Here is a 6042-nt window from a genome sequence, read left to right as displayed (position 1 = left end):
GTGAAATGGGTGGTGTATAAGCACTCTGCTCCCTTTCACTTCTTAGCATAAATTACATGAGGAATTCTAATCATGTCGATGCTTTCAATGTTATTTTGCCAGCCTTCTGGATAAGCAAATTATAGGATAAAGTAATTTGACACAAGGAATTTGCAGTTAAACATAACCTTAGGACACCTCAAAGCCCTTTAAGTACTAATGTCAGGAGATGCAGCAGGCTGCATATACACAGCAAGATCCCACAAAAAGCAATGAGATTGTTGACCTAGATAATCTGTCTTTAGCAATATTGATTTAGGGATAAATACTGAGCAGGACACCAGGGGTAACTCCCCTGCCCTTCTTCAAATAGAAGCCATGGATTTTTTTACATCCCCTGAGAGGGCAGACAGGGCCTTGTTTTAGCATCACATCTGAAAGACGGTGTCTCCAACAGTGCCGCACTCCCTCAGGACTGGCACAGGGACTGACGGCCTAGATTATGGGCTGAAGCCTCTGGAGTGGGGTTTGATCTCACAACCTTCTAGGGCCAAAGGGCAAGAGAGCTAGCCACTGAAGCATGACTGATATAGGGAACAGAGCAAATGAACATACAAACATCTGAATTAGGATCGGGAGTAGGCCATTCAGCCCCTCGCGCCTGCTTTGCCATTCAATAAGATCATGGCTGATCTGATTGTGGCCTCAACACCACATTCCTGCCTACCCTTGATAACCTTTGACTCCCTTGTTAGTCAACAATCTATTTACCTCTTCCCTAAATATATTCAATGACCCTGTCTCCACCGAACTCTGGGGGAGAGAGTTCCACAGACTCACAACTCTCTGAGAGAAAGAATTTCTCCTCATTTCAGTCTTAAATTGGAGACCCCTTATTTTTAAACTATGTCTCCTGGTTCTAGTCTCTCCCACAAGGGGAAACATCCTCTCAGCATCCACCCTGTCAAGTCCTCTCAGGATCTTACGTGTCTCAATAAGATCACCTCTCATTCTTCTAAACTCCAATGGATACAGGCCCGACCTGTCCAAACTTTCCTCATAAGATAACCGCACCCATCCCAGGAATCAGTCAAGTGAACCTTCTCTGAACTGCTTCTAATGCAGTTATGTCCTTTATTAAATAAGGAGACCAAAACTGTACACAGTACTCTAAATGTGATCTCACCAATGCCCTGTACAACCCTGGAATATTCCGTTCCCTTTTCTATGGAGATCCATAATATGTAACATGAAAGCCTCACATTTGACTTGTGCACAGTAGGAGCTCTCCCACTTGCTCTGTTTTACCTTGGCAATAGTGTCCAATACAAAAGAAACATTATTAAATATTAATTGGTTTAGGTTGTATCATTTCACAACACAAACCAGTTTTCTCTTACACTCATCAATTTCCATGTATGCATTGCCCTGGTAGGTGTTTTATTGTAAACTTCTATCTGCCTTGATTTTCTTTGAGTTATATTTCAATCTTGATTAGGACACAAGGCTAAAGTTGTCTGATAGAATAACAGAATTTCTAGCACAGAAACAGGCCATTCGGTCCAACTGGTCCATGCTGGTGTTTATGCTCCATATGAGCCCCCTCCCATCCACTCTTCATCTCATCCAATCTATAATATTCTTGATACTGCTCAACTAATACAGAATATATAACGAGTCTGCAGAGGTCTATAAACAGGAGCTTTATTGGAACACATCTTACTGCTCTGCTACATATTGCACAAGAGAAAGCAAACCATGTGATGTTGCATCACTTCCTGTGATGATGTACACTGTATCTGATTAGCATATTAAACAGTTAAAATAAACCCATTATACGACATCTCCCCCAAGTTCTCTGATTCCCATTTCACTATTGCATAGATCAAACAAACCACAACTCTAACTCTGGTGTGGTGCAGTCCTTAATCTTGTTTTCTTCTCTTAGATCTTCCTCTTTCCTCCATTCTCTCTGTACGGACAATCACTGTGGCGGTTTCCCGAGTCTGCCAGAACGGGTCCTCTCCACCTTGGAGTGATGAAGGTCGTGAGCAACCGAGACTCTTCATCGGGGGATAGTTGCCAAAAACCACTATTTGTATCTAGATGCGTGAAAATTGACCTCTTTCCCAATTTAACTAAGCTCCCGTCCACAGACAACACAGGACAAACTTCGTGTTCAAAACTGTTTTGTTCAGCTGGGTAAGATCTACACAAACTCTGATAATTCCCTTAGGTTTTGGCACTGGGACAATTTCCAAGCATCAGCTTGTTGGTTGTGTCATGTGTGAAATAACCCCTTCCTTCAACATAGAATCAATGTCCTCCTTTACTTTTGGCAAGAGTGGACGAGGAACTTTTCTGGGTGTAAGTGCCGTAAAAAAGGGGACATGGCTTCTTTCCCTTCGCCTCAGCCACACTTTGGCACTAGGCCCTGAGGACATGCTGCACTGTCTGGATATCGCCTGGCCTGAGTTGGAAGGTCGGGGAAAGTATTCAGGTAAGAAACTGGGCACAGAGTGGCAATCCAATACTGATTGTCACTCCAAGGAAGTTCAGGCCCAAGGAGTTTGCAGAGGTCTATAAAACATGAGTTTAATGGGAGACATTCTACTGCTCTGCCTCACATTCCACAGGGCTGCACAAGAGATAGCAATGCATTTGTTTTTGCATCACTTCCTGTATTGGTGTATACAGTATCTGATTAGCATATTAAACAGTTAGAATTAACGCATTGCACCAAAGAGTCAACATATCCTTCTACTCCTTTCTGCCTCATGTTTTTATCTATCTTCCCCTCAAATGTATCGACACTATTCACCTCAACCACTCCCTGTGGTGGTAAGTTCCACCATTCTCTGTGCAAAGACGTTTCTCCTGAATTCCTGATTGGATTTATTAATGATTGCCATATATCTATGGTCTCCAGTTCTTGTGTTCCCCATAAGCAGAATCATCTTCTCTATGTCCACCCTGTTAAACCCTTCCATTATTTTAAAGCTCTCTACGGGATTGCCCCTCAACCTCCTCCCAACCTTCTCAACCTGTCCAGTCTTCCCTGATACTTGTACCTCCTCAGGTCTGGCAGCAGGCCTGTAAATTCTTTTTGCACCTTCTCCAGTGCCTCTACAGATAGTATGAGCTACAAAATGAGAATATGGAAAGAAGTGTGTAAGGGGGATCAAAATCAACACAAAGATTGCAATTATTTTAGGAAAATAGAGGGTAGTCAGGAGCAATGCAATGCCTTTAATAACTGGTGATGTTTTTAATCAATGGAAATCAGGAAATGACAGACACACTGAATAACTACTTTGGCCCAGTGTTTACAGCAGAGGGAGAGGTCAGCATGTCAGACATCCCAAGGAAACTAATATTGAATCAGGAACAATGATTCACCAAGATTAATGAAAGCAAAGTAACAGTAATGAGGAAATGAACTGCACTAATGAGCAACAAACTACCAGGGCAAGATGGTTTCCATCCCAGGCAGCTGGTGAAAACATCACAAATGCGCAAGCTTAATCCTCCAAAATTCCCTTGATTCAGGAACTGTTCTGTTAGATTGAGAAATTGTGCATTTTTGGTAATCTGAGGTGTAGTACACCTTTAAGAGAATATGAGCAGATTGACTACGTGAATGCAACACCCAATAGCTGTGTAGCGCAGGCTACCATGTTAATGTTAGTCTAGAGTAGGGTCTGGTTGCAGAAGCGCACATCATGTTAGTGTTCAGTGTCTGTGTAAATAAATAGCATATGCTTCATTTCACATTAGTCTCTGCGTCTGCAGTATATTGTAATCAACTCACCTGCCGATAGATAAGAATGCAACTGGTCCACAAGCAAAGCAGCCCCACAGTAAAACATAACAGCATGTCACTCCGATATTTGAGAAAAGTGGGAGAGGGAAGACAGGGATTTGTAGACCAGATAGCCAGGAAGTGACTAGAGTCTATAATTAAGGGTAAATTGAATGAGAAACTTGAAAATGTTCAATTGATCGGAAAGGTTCAGCATGGAATTGTAAAGGCTGATTGAATTGTTTGATGAGGTGACTAATATTTATGGATTTCCAGAAGATATTTGATAAAGTCCCTCATTAGGGATTGTTCATTAACGTTGAACTTAAGGCAAATGATCGACCTGGTTAGGAAAGTGGTTGGGCAGCAGGAGACAGAGAGTAGGGTTAATGGGCAGGACTCTAATTGGCAGAATGAGACTAATGTGTCCCACAAGGACCTGAGTTGGGGCCTCGACTATTCACTGGATTTAAAGTTAATGGGCAAATCTGTGACAAATAGATTTCAGTGCAGGCAATTGTGAGGTCACCTATTTTGAACCTAAAAAAAGATAGAACAAGGGGCTTTCTAAATGGTGAAAATCTCGAAACAGTGGAGCCCAGAGACTTGGGGAGTCCAGATACATTGATCATTAAAATGACATGATCAGGGACAGACAATAATCAAAAATGCTAATGGGATGCTGGCCTTTATATCTAGAGGACTAGAATACAAGGGAGTAGAATTCCTGCTTCAGGCACACACACCCTGGTTAGACCACACCTGGGGCACTGGGAGCCATCCTGGGGACCCCTCCTTTGGAAGGATATATTAGCCATGGAGGGAAATGCAGTGTAAATTTAACATATTGATACCTCAACTCAGAATTATTACAGTGCAGAAAGAGACCATTCAGCCCATCATGTCTGCACTGACTGTCCAAATGAGCAATTCCCTTAGTGCCATTTCCCCTGCCTTCTCCCCGTAACCCTGGACATTCTTCCTTTTCAGATAAAAGTCTAATTCCCTTTTAAATACCTCAGTTGAACCTGCCTCCACCACACTCTCAGACACGGTCTAGCCACTCGCTGCATGAAAACGTTTTTTATCATTCCGCTTTTGTTCCTTTTAGTAATGACTTTAAATCTGTGCCCTCTCGTTCTCGATCCTCTCACGAGCGAGAACAGACTCTCAGATAGAAGCTCATGGAACAGACAGGGCGGGTGGAGAGATACTATTTCTGTTGGGTAGCCTTAGACTTGGGGGACATCATCTAAAAATTAGCAGCAGACACTGAGGAGTGAAATTGGGAAAGGCGTCTACCACACAAAGTGGGGTAGGAGTTTGGAACTCTCATCTGCAAAAAGGGCAACTATGACTGGATCAGTTGTTAATTTTAAATCTGAGTCTGAGAGATTTTGCTGTTCAGTGTTATTAAGGGATATGGTCACAGCCATGATCTCACTGGATAGTCTAACAGGCCAACTCCTGTTCTTATGTTCCTATGGAGACCAGAACTGCAAAAAATGTTCCAAATGTTTGACAGCAGCTACAGCGGCTCGGCAACAGGTGCCAAGGCCAAAAACAACAACCCACAACGACACCGCGTAACCCCTTCACCTGCGGCACTGGTGACAGACCCTGCCTCTCACAGGCTGGACCCTTCAGGAATCAGCAAAAATGCACCAGGAGAAGCTCCCCCATCCCCAGTGGTTTTGGTTGCTGCAGGTCCATCATCTCACACAGGCGGAAGGATGCTAGTGACGCCGATGGTGGCTCCGAGTGTGGTCTAAACAAGGCTCTGTGCAGGTTTACCATCATTTCTCTGCTTTACAATTCTATTCCTCAAGAAATAAATCCCAGTGCTTACCATCCTTTCTTGTTATGGACTGGCTAACCTGTGTCACTATTTATAGTGATTTACGTATCTGTACCCCTAGATCCATCTACACCATTTACACATTTAGTGAAGAGTATGTGGTCATCCTCCAGATATTTAATTCCATAATTGACGGTGACACTCTTAGTACTGAGGGAGCGCTGCACTGTCAGAGGGTCAGTACTGAGGGAGTGCTGCACTGTCAGAGGGTCAGTACTGAGGGAGTGCTGCACTGTCAGAGGGTCAGTACTGAGGGAGTGCTGCACTGTCAGAGGGTCAGTACTGAGGACGTGCTGCACTCCTAGAAAGGCAGTATTGAGGGAGGGCTGCACTGTTGAGGGGGCAGTACTGAGGGAGTGCTGCACTGTTGAAGGGGCAATACTGAGAGAGTGGCTTTCTTTCA

This window comes from Cetorhinus maximus, unplaced genomic scaffold (genome assembly GCF_964194155.1).
Source record: "Cetorhinus maximus unplaced genomic scaffold, sCetMax3.hap1.1 HAP1_SCAFFOLD_1286, whole genome shotgun sequence".
Lineage (NCBI taxonomy): Eukaryota > Metazoa > Chordata > Chondrichthyes > Lamniformes > Cetorhinidae > Cetorhinus > Cetorhinus maximus.
Note: the sequence above shows the minus strand (reverse complement) of the source record.